The 16,770-nt window shown below is 36.9% G+C and overlaps 1 protein-coding gene across 1 annotated transcript in view; it reads right to left on the bottom strand.

The window, feature by feature from the left end:
- LOC141431194 (adenylate cyclase type 8-like) overlaps positions 1-9,581 on the bottom strand; it is a 127,243-nt gene extending 117,662 nt beyond the window's left edge. The window contains exon 1 of the mRNA XM_074092267.1: positions 9,450-9,581. The gene's annotated coding sequence lies outside the window, so the exon portion shown is untranslated. The remainder of the gene's footprint in view (positions 1-9,449) is intronic.
- Between the last annotated feature and the right edge of the window lie 7,189 nt (positions 9,582-16,770).

Below are 16,770 nucleotides of genomic sequence, written 5' to 3' on the forward strand. Positions count from 1 at the left end.
TTGCATAATGTATACATCTATCTTCTATCTATACAAAAGTTGGCTGGGGATACTTAGAATCGATAACAGAACACGTTCCAACAGTTTTAGAATTTTTGTCTGTTTATCTGTTTATTTGACCACGCATCACCGTGAAAACGGCTGAACGGATTTTCATGCAAACTTTACTAATTTGTCGAGAAAATCCCCGGTCAGGTTATAGACTTTAAAAATACTACCCCTAAAAGAGGGGGTTTTGGTAGCCGCTACTCTCGATTGAGTTAAGTTTGCACCTGTATCTTATGACGCTACTTAAGAAGGAGGTGCAGACTTATTTTCAAGTGTTCTACGACTATCGAGTACCCTGCTACACTAACAGATGGCGCTGATTTTGCCAAATTGACTAAGTTTAGAAGAGGGGGTACGGATATCAAGAAATTGAACTGAATAGGTAATTGATTAAATAATACAACAAAATTAAACGACAATAAATTAATTGCCACACATTTCGCAGTGCCATCTTATGGGGAACTATGAAACAAACGAGTTAACATAGTAACGTAGTGGTTACATCAACACTCATATTCAACACGCGTATAATTTAATAGAAAAATGTCATGAATTATTCCTAATTTAATTATATCCGGAATACGGAAATTCGTCACTGACATAGCTCGAAAAATTATATGCAAGTTGCAGTGGCAATTGGCAGGCCACATCGCTCGAAGAACAGATATCCGTTGGGGGAGAAGTCCTCGAGGAGCGGCGACCGGAAGACGAAGCGTTGGCAGGCCTCCCTCCAGGTGGAATAACGACATCGTGAGACTTGCGGGAAACCGGTGGATGCAAGTGGCGAGTTGTCGTTCATTGTAATTTATTTGTATTGTAATAATATTGATTATATGTATGTTCGTCTGTAAGGTATTTATTGTATGGGGCAAGTTGCCCGAAATAAATGGATTTATTACGAGTATTATTATTATTGTGGCGTTTTAAGTGGTAGGCCTTTGTCCAGCAAAGGATCTCTTCCGGCTGATGATGAAAAATTATATCGCATCCATATTCATACGCATTGCCTCTTTTAAGCACTTAATAATGGTCACGAAGGTGAGTACTTCAAAAAACATTTTTCTCTTTCTTTTGCGGAGTAAATTTCAAACGATTTCGGAATTGGGACTCGCATTTTATAGGCGTTACCATGCCTTCCCGAAAAAAAAGAAAACTTTCGCGAAAGTCTCGCAGCGCATTAAGATCACAGGGGCACGGTTTCAGGAGTCTGAGGAAGACCGCGATGGGAGACTCATTGGCGCTCTAGCCAGGCAGGCCACTTCGCTTTCGGCTGAAACGGCAAGCCAGCGCGAGGCTGGGTTGCGATCCCAAAGACATGTACGCAATGTTTGAGATCACTAGATCTAGAAAAATAGTAAGCGAAGAATAAAAATGTTATTTCTTGAGCAATATAGATGTGAAACTTGGTGATCATGATCAGATTTTTCAGTTGATTGTTAGCCGTAGTTTGAAGGGATTTTTCGAAAATTCCACGAAAACGGCTAATGCGGAAAAATAACTTTATTCCTTTCGAGTATTGTGTAAATATAAAAATCTACGCAGACGAAGTCGCGGGCAATATTTATATAAAACCGTGTAACCCGTGGTGGCCTAGTGGTTTGACCTGTGGCCCCTCAAGCAGAGGATCATGGGTTCAAACCCCGCTCGCACCTTTGAGTTTTTCGAAATTCACGTGCGAAATTACATTTGAAATTAACCACGAACTATACGGTGAAGGAAACATCGTGAGGAAACCTGCACAAACCTGTGAAGTAATTCAATGGTGTGTAGAAGTTCCCAATCCGCATTGGGCCCGCGAGGGAACTACGGCCCAAGCCTTCTCATTATAAGAGGAGGCCTATGCCCAGCACTGGGACGTAGGTATATAGGCTGGGACGACGATGTATATATAAAAATAAAACCTAGTATAAAGCCATTTCTATTTTAAAAAAATCTTACTGTTCTTTTTGTTGACTGTACTTGCATTGTCAACTAAACTACATTTCCATACCAAATTTCAAGTCGATTCCATATACCGTTGAGGAGTTCCGCCCTTTGGAGATGAACCTGGCCGGACCAACAAGATGTCACTACCAAATTATTGCATTGTTACCAGATTTACATAGGAGTAAGTGGCCAAGTTATAATTCAATCCGAGCACTGAAAGTGCGTCAAATTTAGCTTGCAACATCGTCACTACTTTGAAAAAAACTCATATCAGATTTTTTTAGTTTTTTTCGTTTATTTACGCATTCATTAAACTAATAAAAATACATCTCGTATGCTGCAAAAACTCCAACGCCGACAAATCGACATTATAGTAAGTAATAGTAAAAAAATCGATCTTTTTTCTGAACTTTCGGATCGTATGTTGGAAATCAATTCTCATATGGCCTTTTCCATTCTCCGCTTTTGCCTTTTTGTCCCTAAATTTACATATTCTTTGCGCTGCAGCCCTCTTTGGAAAATCGGTGACCTATGTGAATTTGTAGACAAAATCATTCATATCCAGATAGAAAAAATTATCAACATAAAAATGAGTTCCAGGCTTTTCCTTCAGGCCACTCTTCCCGTTAGATACGGTGGCCTCGGAGTACGACAAATTAGTAGTATTGCTCTACCCGCTTTTCTTTCATCAGTACACAGTACACTTTGTGATTATGATTATGAGGTAGCATGCTTGTCAGATGCGGAAAATGCTTGGAAAATGGCTTGTCCGGGAAAAGAACTCCCTCAAAATAAAAACATTCAGAAGCTATGGGACGACCCAGTTTGTCGCCAGGTTCACGCTTATCTCCTGGATACCTGCTCGTCTAACTCGGAGAAGGCTCGCTTACTCGCCTCGTCTGAGAAGGAGTCTGGTTTTTGGCTCCAAGCGTTTCCTTCTACAAATTTCTCCACCCTCCTCGACAGTAATTCTTTCAGGTTGGCTGTCGGCCTCCGTTTAGGAGCAGATATTTTAGTACCCCATCTTTGTCTTTGTGAAGCATCTGTCGATCGCTTGGGCCATCATGGACTCTCGTGCAGAAGGAGTGCCGGCCGTCTATCTCGCCACGCCTGCCTTAATGATATAATCCTCTTTCCAGCATAAACGTACCTTCTGTTTTGGAACCTCCCGGGCTTGCACGCGATGATGGAAAGAGACCCGACGGATTAACCCTTATTCCCTGGCAAATGGGTCGGCCACTTATCTGGGATGCCACTTGTGTGGGTACCCTCCCATTTAGCCTCTTCATCTACCAAGGCGGGCGGAGCAGCAGCGCAGGCTGAGACAGCAAAACGCCGCAAATATACAGGTCTCTCTAAAGACTTACAGCCTTATTCATAAAAAGTTAGAGCCTCCTTGAAGGCTCCTTGAAGGCCCGATGCTAAAAAACATGATTCATAAACGTCTGGCGCTAATCCGATGAAGCTCTGCCCTAAAGTTAGATGGACCTAAAATCTCCCTGCTTAGTCACAAAATGGCCGCCACAAGTTTGAACAGCTGTTTGACAAGCTAATCCATACCGAAGATTCAAGTGCTCTGCGCAAAGTTAAAAAACTGGAAAATAGAGGAATTTGTATTTAAAAATCTTAAATTAACAAAATAAATGCCAAAAATAACAGAAAAACTTTAGATGATTAAAAAAACCTTTTTACCGAAGATATTTGGAAATAGTGAAGGCATCTTTTTTTTTTTCCCTAAATTTGCTGTCTGCTGAAAATTAATTTTCAGGAATTTGTAGTCTTTGATTTGTCAAAATGGCCAACATAAATTCTAAGCAGCTCAACATAGCAGACTGCTATGTGTTTAAAATCATACTTCTTGACAACCGTCTATTAAGCTTAACAGTCTGCTAGATGGCAAACCTCAATTACACTTTATGAATAAACATATTTACAGCTTTTGATGCGGAAATTTGGAAATGGAGTTCGGCGGGAAAACAAAATAAAAACATTCTATCGACCATTTTTTTTCTTGGCCCTCGCTAATTTCCAGCGTCAGCCAGCCTTATGGCACTCTTCCTCTTTTTTTTATATTTAGTTAATTTATTTTTAGGATAGTTTATTTTAACCTCAATCTTTCCTTTGTCATTAATATTGGCCTAATACATCTCGTTAAGAATAGTCCGTCTATATCGCATCTAAAAATTATTGTCACTACTTTGCAACTATCTTTGTTTTGGAATCAGGTGACCCATGTGTAGTAGATATGAGGGTCTATATTCACCTAAGCTTAATGAGTCTGGCTAAGTTACAGATATAAGGCTGTACATATTTACAGCTTTTGCTGTTGAAACTTTGGGTCCATGGAGTTCGGACGCTCACAAACTTTTTGTACAAATAAAAAAAAATATTCGAAATTACCAATGACCATAGGGCTGGTGCATTTCTCGCCCAACGTATTGGAATCACGATCCAGCGCGGAAATGCAGCCAGCCTTATGGGCACTCTTCCTCAGGGACAAGACTTGGGCGAACTGTATATTTAGTTAATTTATTTTTAGGATAGTTTAGTGTAACCTCAATTGTTCCTTTTTAATTAATATTTACCTAATAAACATCTCAGTTTAAGTAATAGTTAGTTCAAAAATATCGTATCTAAACAAATTATTGTCACTACTTTGAAAAAACTATCTATTAGACCTGGAAAGAGAGCAGGTGACCCATGTGTAGTAGATATGAGGGCTTTTTAATAAACTATATTCACCTCACAGTCCGATTGAGTTTAAACTTCGCTTTGATGACATCTGGACTATTCTACCTTAAAAAATCAGTCATAGTTCAGAACATACGCGATTCCTCAGCTATATTCTGGACCCGTCCCTATTAAAAAATGAAAGTACTCGTGATGATTTGCAATCTCTAAAGAAGATTTTGCCAAAAGACTTGCAATGCAATTTACGATACTCATAGTTTAGGTATTGCATGTATAGTTGAGAAAAAATAATTCGAGCCGATTTTTTTTTACGGAGACACGTTATTTTAGATCGTCATTTGTTACTCTAAGAAAGTGCACCCTAACTTTAATCGAGATGACGGTTTTAAGTTGTCAAGTACGTGGTCACCAGTGCTAAATATAGTTAAACCTGATTGTGTTTGTAATACGAAAAAAGTGAGTGATACTGTGAGTGTATTTTTCCGTGGCTTTAAAGTGAGTTCGAGTTCGAGTAGTAGTGGGTAACTTGTTAGGAAGAGGGTAGATCGGTTACGTCCGATTTATTTTACTGAGTGACAGTTATATCAGCATACCCGCAATTCTCCATTCGTCTCGTGATCATGGCGCATGCATCTGTGCCGAAATATCGAGCTGCTCTAAAATCAAGGTACGCGGGAGAACACCCAAATTCATAAAATTTACAAGAACTTATTTGATCAATCACAATAATTAACAGGATGTTTATTGTTCCTTTTAGAAACTTGATGATTTTCAGATACGAGTTATTTTCAAAGTAGTGACGATATGTACCTACATGGGATCCCTTCGACACCCATAATTTTATTGTTTCGATTTTCGATTGTCAGAACTTGGTACTCATATTATTTTTGGCCATAATAATCAATAGTCATAATCGTTGTTAGGTATAACGCGAAATAAATATAATGATTAAGTAGAATAATGTTACATGCCATACAAGACAAAAGTCATAAAATTGATCAGCATAATATCAAAAGGCATACCGTTTATTTTTCATAAATATTGTAGATCATATTTTTATATTTACTATTGTTATTATTCATACCATTTTATTCTCTAATGTTTTAAAGGAATAATTTAAAAATTCTGAAATAATACATGTCATACATTGAAACATTTGAAAGCTAGAACTGTGACTCCTTTTAAAAAAAACCAGTTGACAAAATAGCAGGTTAGGTTAGGTTAGACCTACGACCCCTTACACCAAACAGCTGCCAGAAACGTAGGTTAGGTTAGAACTGTGACCCCTTACAAAAAGTACCAGCTGACAGAAATGCGTTATGTCAAATTTAATATTCCCTTCGAATTTCAACCTTTCAATACAATTACCACATTAAATCTTATGACCAAAACGGTATGAAATTCAATAGTTCTGACTAATAAGCGTTATGTCAAATAATAATATTCCTTTTGAATTTCTACCTTTTGGTACAATCACCACATGAAATTTTAAGACCAATAACGGTATGAAATCCAATAGTTATTACTAATGCAAGGGGGCGAAAGAAAATTATGACTATTGAAATTATGACCAAAGATAATAATATGACGAGCAACGATTATGACAAACAACGGTATGGATAAACCAAATCGAAAGTTTAACGTTATGGGAGTCAATATAGATCCTATGTGAGTATGTACTTACACACAATGGAAGTTAAATAATCTTGTAAAATGTGTTTCTTTTACACTTGTTATTCGCACCATCAACAGTAACTATAAAAAATTAAACAGATTTTTTAACATTATTTACAGATTTTGACCGGGTTCGATTCCCGGTTATATATGAGAGTTAAAAATAAATATTTGAATGCCATTTTTATTCAATCTCAAATCGAAGCCATGGTTCCTAAGAACAAATTTCGCTATCTCTCATAGTTTCGGACTTCTCCCTACACTGATTGATTGATCATCCTGTATACTTACGCTTACTTGCCTACCTGGTCAAAATATGTGATAGGTATTCGTATTTTTCTTATTTTCGTTTACATATAGTATAGTGGATAGATTTGCAGTCGCTTAAAATAGCGGATTGAGCGATTGCAAATCTATCCACCGGTACTAATATATAATATCTACGTCGGCGACCAATCGTAAAATCCGCCAGAACACTAATTCTAGGCATATCGTGAAATGGTGCCATTTCATGAAATGCCTAAACGTTGGCCAGGCATATTACGATGTGCCCCAGAAACAATACGGCAGATCGATAAGAGCAATGCATTCGTCGATATTCTTAGCTCTATACCGGGCACATCGTGATAAGTATACTTATGCTGAAAAAAAAGAAAAATGAAGGTACGACGAGCGAAGCGAGGAGTGGCTAGTATGAATTGTGACCACAACGCACGAGCCGAGCGAGCGAAGCCAGTGTGCCGTGGCAGCGGCCGGCGAAGTGCCAGAACCGATATGGCGGCGTTTCATGATATGCCTAGGAATTTCATGATCTGCCTAAGCTGACCAAATTTTAATCATGAAATGGCGGCGTTCCATGATATGCCTAGGAATTTCATGATCAGCCTAAATGTCACTAGGCAAATCGTTAAACGGTAAGTTTTGAACGAATGGCGGATGTCCCTTAGCCAATTCATGAAATGGCGCCATTTCACGATATGCCTAGGAATTTCGTGATCTGGCGGATTTTACGATCGGCCGCCGACATCTATTCTAATATTATAAAGATTTGGATTTTTGGATTTATGTATGTTTGTTTTTTGAATGTTTGTTACGAATTAACTCAAAAACTACTGAACCGATTTTAAAAATTCTTTCACTATTAGAATGCTAAATTATTCCAAAGTGCCATAGGCTACATTTCATACCAGAAAAAATTAGGGTTCCGTAGGTACTAAGACTTCAATAATGTGCCTCGAAGTGTAAAAAAAGTTGCAATAAAACATCCTTCATCGCATGCGCTGTGGAAACTATTGATGATCTATATTATAAAGCTTATGATTATATCATGGACAGGGATATTTGTAAATAATTCCGATCCGCATTGGCGATCCCTTACTTCAAATAGCGAACCTGTGTTAAAAATAAAATTGTGTAATACTTGTGATGTACCTGTAGACATCATTTAATAATATTGTAAATCTATTTAAAAAAATATACCTCGTTGAGTTTCGCCGGATTCTTCTCAACAGAAGTTTTTCGAACCGGTGGTAGTTTTTTTTTTACATTCATAAGTGCTTGTTATATAAATTATGTAAATATAAAGATATTTTGACTTTGACTTTGATATAACAAATAAAAGTTCTACAATATTAAAGGATATACAATATCTACAAAAAACGACGCGATACCATATTATGACCATACAACTTTTTTACATTTTAGAAGTTGACTGAAAGACCGACTAAAATCAGACCATGTTATCCATACCTTTGTATTAATCCTTGTCCAAATAAATAGTTTTATATTCAAGACCGTTTCAATACCTGTAGATTACTTTTTGAATTATTCAAATCGGACATTCCATTCAAAAGATATTACGAATTTAAAAATATCAATCTAACCGAAAAATGCATTTACTCTACATTGACGCGCCTCGGCTTCGCGCGGGTCGGGTGCTGTTTTTGGGAAATAGAGCTGAAAAATGTATGTGAATAGAAGTTCCCTTGTTTAGAGACCTTTTTAGAGTTCTGTGCCAAAAGGGTAATAAAAACGGGACCCTATTACTAAGACTCCACTGTCTGTCTGTCTGTCACTAGGCTGTATCTCATGAACCGTGATAGCTAGACAGTTCAAATTATCACAAATGATGTATTTCTGTTGCCGCTATAACAACAATTACTAAAAACAGAATAAAATAAATATTTAAGGGGTGCTGGGTTTACGGCAACAGGTAGGTATATGCTTGAAATATTCACAGAATATTAATTTGTATTATAATTCACTTTTAAAATAAATAATTAAATTAAAATAGAATAAATAACGGGGGGCTCCCGTACGCCAAACGTGATTTTTTGATGATTTTTGCTAATGTGTAATGTTGTATAGGTACGGAAGTCCGACTCGCACTTGGCCGGTTTTATTTTAATTTTGTCCGTGCGAAGCCGGGTCGGGTCGCTAGTATGTATTATAAACGCTAAAGTAACTCATTCTGACTGTTACCTTGTCAAGCTGAAACTACTCAACCAATTTAGATGAAAATATATGGAGATAGTCTGAGACCCTGAAGAGGATATATAGCATAGTTTTGTCCCGGAAAATTGCATAGTTCATGACAATAAACAAATTCTTTGCAGGCGATGTCACTGGCAAAAGCAAGTAGTATACTATATGTATTTAGGTGGGTACTCGTAGGAGTAATGCTTAGTAACTTTGAAAATAAAATGTATATTCTAGATCTAGACATGATCTAAAAACCAGGCAGAGGCACTTAGACAAAATAATTTAGTGTTCAAAACAACATTGCATTTACACCACCAATTAAATCATAGTTATTCAATATCTACCTAAGACAATTGAAACTCGATTTACAATTATGTTTGACGTGCAACTGGTTAAGTACAGATTTGAATCAGTAAATAGAGTTTTAAACAAATACTCTTTTGGTAGGCGAAGATAATAAAAATAAAGAATAAGGGAAGTAGTTTCCCTTCGCTGCGGTATTAAAACACTAAAAGCAAACTAATATAACGACTTAATCCAACGTTAAACCCACAAAAATGCAATAAGGCAAACATTATTACGAGTAGATACGTAGATATTTTTGCTTAATATTGATATTGGGTACGAACCGTCACTTTTCCATTCCTTTTCCAAGTTACTGTAGTTGTTGACACTAATGAACAATAGTCGCCTAAAGTTTTCAAGATCACGTTAAGCACTATAGCGTACTTTAATTAATGCTTTAAATCAACCAGACAACCGCTCTGGAACGTGGACACCGCGTTACTGATGCTCGTGCTGCTGATATTTCTACTACTTAGTTTCATTCGAACTAAATTATGTATTTGGATTATATCAATCCATTGTAAACCTTTACGGAAAGGAATATTATTAATTGCACATCAAATATATAATTGCCTATCAATTTATTCTCATAATTTATATACTTTCGTACATCAATTAAATTATTTAAATACAAATAAACTAAATGTTTAGCAAAACTAGTACTGCAGATAATTCGAAAATATACATCAGCACGACATTACTTTTTTCTCTAATGCTAGACTTAGGTACAAAAATACTATAATCACATCAAAAATACTGACTGCACAGCAATTAACTAAGGCGTGCGTAGATGATACTCATTCTCATAGCAAAATATCTCTCCCAGTAGCATATACCCTAATAAGCACATTAAAACTGGCTCAGTTTGGCACCGGAAAATTAGGTACGACGACGAGCGGAACGAGGAGGAGCGTTAGGTACAATTGCGACCACAACGCGCGAGCCGAGCGAGCAAAGCGAGCGCGCCGCGGCAGCGGCCGGCAAAGCACCAGAACCTAATTTATTTAGGAAATAGTTCGTCCCCTACTAGTGCTGGTTAAGTAATTTATTTAATGTAAAAAGTCAATAAATGCTGAAAGTAAATTGATATGTAATTATATATTTGATGTGCAATTAATAATATCCGCTCTATTATTCAGGTTGAAGTTCATGTTTCGATATTTTTGATCACCTTGGCCGCTTCGAAATATCTGGTGGTGACTGAACTATTCAAAAGGGAAGATCTATCTGCTTAGATTTATCAAAATTAACGTTACTCGGCAATTCTTGTGGACAGACAGCCAGATTGTCATTGACTGGTACAACTCACATAAGCTATTGACACCACTTGTTTCAAGACGGATAGAGGAGATTAAGAATAACAAAAACCTAACTGTCAGATACGCGCCATCTGATCTAAATCCGGCTGATGTCGCCACCAGACCGAATTGCTCCAAGGAAGATCAAGCTAGATGGTTAGCTGGACCGAGCTTTCTATTACAGAAACCGAGTGAGTGGCCAGCTAACACGGCAAGGATGATAGACACTTCGCTTGTGGCCGCGGAGGGTCCTGCGGATATAGATCATTCAGTTACTGCATCTTCAGAGTTAGACATGAATCAGTTGAATGTTTCAGCATCACCGGATACTGGATTAGAAACAGAAGAGGACACAAATAATACCAAAGGATTTGACAAAATTACCATCGGACCTGAGAATGAAAATCATAGTACTACCAATATTAAAAACTGTATCCTAGAAGAAATTAAGGTTTTACAGTCCGAACATTTCACCAAAGAAGTCAAGGGAATCGAGACAAATTTGAGTCGTAATCTACAGCTGTTTAAAGATGATCAAGGTTTACTACGCTGTAAGGGAAGGATGAGAAATACTAATTGGTCCTTTGATAAAAAAATATCCTGTTCTTATACCCAGAAATTCTAAATTCACCTACAGGTATATTTAAAAAAAAAGAGTTACAAGGTATGATGTGCGTTAGTCATTATTAACTATAAAATGATTTACTTTAAGATAAATAGCGGCACACCACGAATATACTCGTAAGTTGCAGTTTATTACGTAATATTTTCAGGAATTCGGATTTTTTTTTTGGATAAAAAAGGACTTTTTTTGATTTACGTTTATTGTATTGTCTTGTAAATCTCTTTATTGTACATAAAAACTCATGAAAATAACAGAACACAGGATAATAAGATGTACAAAGGCGAACTTATCCCGTAAAGGGATCTCTTCAAGTTTACCTTTGAAGGATTGACAGGATATCAGACACAAGAGTAGACACTACGAGTACAATGAAAAGATAAAAGAACCGAAATTTTAAATTAACTCAACCAATGCATTATAAATACACACATATATAGGTACACATTAATACATAATAATAAAATCAATAAACTAATACATATCAAGGCAAATAAACTACCTACATGTAAGGCCGTCTTGCGGGGAAAACAAATCTAGATTAAGTAGTTAATCCAGGCTTAAGCTTGACAGTTCCATACAATTTGACACTACTAAACTGAGCTTAACGCTAACTCCAGATTTATGTGTTTACTGCAAGTGAGCCTAAAATACATAACCATAATATAAACATATACACCACACATACATAAAACAGAACACACAACCCTGCCTCTTTAAGATTTTACGGAGAACTTTCAAGCCAGTACGCCCTTAAGCGATTCCGCAAGGTGGCAACCGACTGTGCCCGCCTGATATCCCCTGGCAACCGATTCGACAACTCACAGCGTGCACGAAGAAGGATTTAGAGTAGGATTTGGATTTGGAGACTGGAAAAGTGAGAGAAAGATTACTACTCGACCGCAACCGATTTCCAGACCCAGCAGCCAAGTAACTGAACCTTTCTGAAAGGAACCTTCCTTGGACTGAGGACTGAGGTTTAAAAAGGACATTGAAGAGCAACGACAGGATGTGAATATTACGGCGATGACGAATTGGCAACCACTTCATCTGAGCATGAGAACTGGACACGTGATCGTATTTTCGGAGACCGAATATGAAGCGTATGCACACATTCTGAAGTCGCTCAAGCTTGTCAAGTATGAGCAGCTAGCAAGTGTGCAGAGATCGAGATAGGCTATGTCGCCGTAGTCGAGGAGAGGGAGTAGGAGAGATTGTGCCAGTGTAATCTTGGTGTGCAAAGGAAGGAAATTTTGCAAGCATCTAAGTGAATGGACTGAGGCAAAGAGCTTGCGGCTGACCTCACAGACATGAGCCGACCAGGAAAGCGTCTGATCCATATGATGCCCAAATTTTTGACCGTGGGTGAGGAAGGAATTAACGTTACATCAAAAATTAATTCGGGCAACACCATGTCAGACAGCCTCCAAATAAAGTGTGGGCTACCAAGAACAATCGCTTGCGACTTCTTGGCGTTCACTTTTATATAAAAATTATATTATGGCAATATTATCATTTTATTAACACCTGTAAATTACTACAGAAATCGAAAGAGTTTTGCCTCCTGAACATGGGAAAATATTTACTATAATTGATTTGTCCACATTTAAAAAAATAAAATACAATTTTTTTTAAAAATATATATGAATTTGCCAACACTACCATGGAATAGATGTTTCCTTTCCCTTTTTCACCAGAAAAAGGAGCTTTCATAATTTTAACAACGTCTCTATGCAACGTTGGCAACGTCTACGTCAGATTTACGTGATCTTTTTTTTAAGAGACTAGACTAGACTAGCCCTTTTAGAATAAGCACATCTTAAAAAAATATAATAAATTAATTAATAGTAATAGCGAAATTTTAAAAATATCAGCGTTTTTCTCTTTCCATACAGATACAGAATACAGAGAACGAATCAAATTATAGTCTGAGAAATATGAAATCTTGTCAATTGACCTAGTCCCAAACTAAGCAACAATAGCAACGGATAATCATACTTATATAGATAAATACATGCTTAAATTCATATTAAACATACAAGACCCGAGAACAAACATTCGTATTATTCATGCAAATATCTGCCCCGACCGGGAATCGAACCCGGGACCTCAAGCTTCGTAGTTAGGTTCTCTAACCACTCGGCCATCCAGTCGTTAAAAAAGATACCTACTTATTCCGACAAAGGCCAAGAAAAGTCAAAGTACTAGCAAAACACAATTACACTAGGTACTGTAGGTATTATTTGAAACCAAACTACGTGTCTGCAGATTTATATCCCAGTGTATTGTTAGAAAATACAAAATAAATGAAAATTACGAAGACCCTCCTAGTAATGTGGTCCTTCACCACGACAACGTGTCTGCTAATTAGGGCTATCGTTTTTTGTCTTTCTGGATGACGCCACTTGACTGTTGCGTGAGGTTTTTAAGTGTGGCTTTCAAAGTCTGTTATTACGGGCGTGAAAATTTTTAGATTAAAATCATATTTAATACACCTTAAAACCGTACCATAAAAATATCGAGCAACCACAATGTTGCGTGTCCCGTTAAATTTTGTTCGGAAAAAAAGGGAGGACAAAAGTTTCCGAAAGACTGGCAAAACAAAACACAGACATTCATTACCCCGTAACGCATAATTGCCATAATAATTCATTTCAGGTAATGCAAAATATTCACAAAATTATTCTAATCCATACTAATATCCATACTTTAATATTATAAATGCGAAAGTAACTCTGTCTGTCTGTCTGTCTGTCTGTTACGCTTTCACGCCTAAACCGCTGAACCGATTTTGATGAAATTTGGTACAAATATAGAATAGACCTTGGGAAAGAACATAGGATATCTTTTATTGCGAAAAAGAGGTTTTAAGGGGTTGAAATAGGGGATGAAAGTTTATATGGTGGAAGTTCGTCGCTGTCGAAGATAAAACCATGAAACTTGGCATTTATGCACTTAATAAGAACTAAGTCGATATTTGTTTGAGCTTTTTTGAAAATTCGATCTGTGAGGGGATGAAATAGGGGATGAAAGTTTATATGGAAGGTCGTCATTATCGAAGATAGATCCATGAATCTTTATTGAAATTGCCATTTCGGCACGTGATAAGAGATAAATAGATATTTGTTCGCGCGGTTTTTAAAATTCTTCCTGTGAGGGGGTGATATAGGGGATGAAAGTTTATGTGGAAGATCGTATTTTCGAAGATAAATCGATGTTTCTTTATGAAACTTTGCATTTGGGCACGTGATAAGAGATAAATATATATTTGTTCGCGCGTTTTTTAAGTCTTCCTGTGAGGGGGTGAAATAGGGGATGAAAGTTTATATGGAAGTTCGTCATTATCGAAGATAGATCGAGGAATCTTTATTAAAATTGCCATTTCGGCACGTGATAAGAGATAAATAGATATTTGTTCGCGCGTTTTTTATAATTCTTCCTGTGAGGGGTTGATATAGGGGATGAAAGTTTATACGGAAGATCGTTATTTTTGAAGATAAATCGATGTTTATTCATGAAACTTGGCATTTGGGCACGTGATAAGAGATAAATAGATATTTGTTCGCGCGTTTTTAAAAAGTCTTCCTGTGAGGGGGTGAAATAGGGGATGAAAGTTTATATGGAAGATCGTCATTGTCGAAGATAAATCGATGGTTCTTTATGAAACTTGGCATTTGGGCACTTATTAGAAATAAATAGGTATCTGTTTAAGCGTCTTTGAAAATTTTACTCGCGAGGGGATAAAATAGGGGATGAAAGTTTATATGGAATTGCCTTGACTTGCTATGCCTTGACTTAGAAGTTTGATTTTTTGACAGCTTTCGGGACTATTGACCTGAGTTTAGGGTTGTTTTAGTTTCAACTCGATACCGATACTATCCGCACGTTTATGAGATAAAGGGTCTTGACAGACAGACGAACGGACGGACAGAAAAGTGATCCTATAAGGGTTCCATTTTTTCCTTTTGAGGTACGGAACCCTAAAAAACATTTGTTCCGGCGCCTTTCAAATTTCGACTTGAAAATGTGGGGATGAAAGTTCGTAAGGAATTCCAAATAAATTGAATATAAGTATATTTATCGAAAATATGTGTGTGTAGCTATGCTTAATAAAAATGCCATCTTCATTATAATCCTAACCTCCTAACTTACAATAAAGGACGTAAGGTGTCAAGAGTTCACTATTAAGAATTAGTCCTTTTGTGTTGGCAGGGTAGAATGTAGAATACACGTCGTATTGCTAAAATGTGGCTACCCGCAAAATATGTATGTTTTACCAAAGAATGGAAGGACAAAAAAATAGTTTATATTTATAGTAATGTATTAAAATAGGTTAGGGGTTTAGGTTTATTTTCAGTAAACCGTAGCAGTTTCTATGTGCTATTATTGGCAGAATAGGTATCCTAAATAAATTAAATACTTCCCAAAGTTACTATTCCACGCGGACGAAAGCTAGTTATAAATAAACCCTCGTAGCTCACCCAAAAACTTTTAGATTTGACATTTCGGGGACTTCACGCTACACTAGCGCCTCTAGCGGTGAATTCATACGCGATAGCCCTTATTCCGCCAAGCTGACGAATGCGTATTTGAATGTCACAATAAAATTATGAATTATAGTCCAGACCTTTTACCACGTGGTTTGATTTTCTTCCAAAAAACAAAGATAACTCATGGGTTTTCTGACCCGAAAGCGGCGGTTAAAACTCACGCCTTTTCACAGTGATTCCAACGAATGAAAAATGTGTAATAGAGAGAATATACTTGGAAACACAACATGTACTTATGTAACAAGGGCATACCTACTGAAAGTTTCTGGAACTCGCCACTTATAAAAAGAAAATAAAAAGCTCTGGCAGTATATTACTTTTTAATTTGCGAGACTGTCATTTGTTAGGGTTCCGGAGCCAAAAAGGCAAAAACAGAACCCTTATAGTTTCGCCATGTCTGTCTGTCTGTCCATCCGCGGCTTTGCTCAGACTATCAATGCTAGAAAGCTGTAATTTTGCACGAATATACTTATATGTAAACTATGCCGACAAAATGGTACAATAAAAAATACAAAAAAATATTTTTTTAGGGTATCTCCCATAAACGTAAAGTGGGGGTGATTTTTTTTTCTCATCCAACTCTATAGTGTAGGGTATCGTTGGATAGGTATTTTAAAACCATTAGGGGTTTGCCAAGACGATTTTTAGATTCAGTGATTTTTTTGCGAAAAATTCGATTTTCTGGTGCAAATTTTCATGAAAATCGAGCGTCCCCCAATCCCCCTCTAAAATCTAAACCGGTGGGTGGAAAAATTTGAAAAAATTCAGGATGGTAGTAACTATATCAAACTTTCAAGGAAAACTATAACGGCTAAGTTTGCAGCAGCCTAAGGTATAAAATATACCTAAACTTGGAAGATTCCGTATAAAATACGAAATCCTTAGAAAAATATTACTTATTTTTTTCGGAATGGCTACGGAACCCTATTTTGGGCGTGTCCGACATGCTCTTAGCCGGTTTTTTTTTCATCGTGGCGTTCGATTGAAATTTGGGTTTCGCTGTTGCAATGAATTAAGGTAGTGAAAATTTTCGATCCTTGATTTTTTACATTATTTGAAAAATTTGACGGTCGTGAAAAAGGTGACGAAACCTGTGTACCTATAGGTACTGCTTTGAACCGGAAAGATAAAGTCA

The sequence above is a fragment of the Choristoneura fumiferana genome, chromosome Z (genome assembly GCF_025370935.1).
Source record: "Choristoneura fumiferana chromosome Z, NRCan_CFum_1, whole genome shotgun sequence".
In the NCBI taxonomy this organism is placed as follows: domain Eukaryota; kingdom Metazoa; phylum Arthropoda; class Insecta; order Lepidoptera; family Tortricidae; genus Choristoneura; species Choristoneura fumiferana.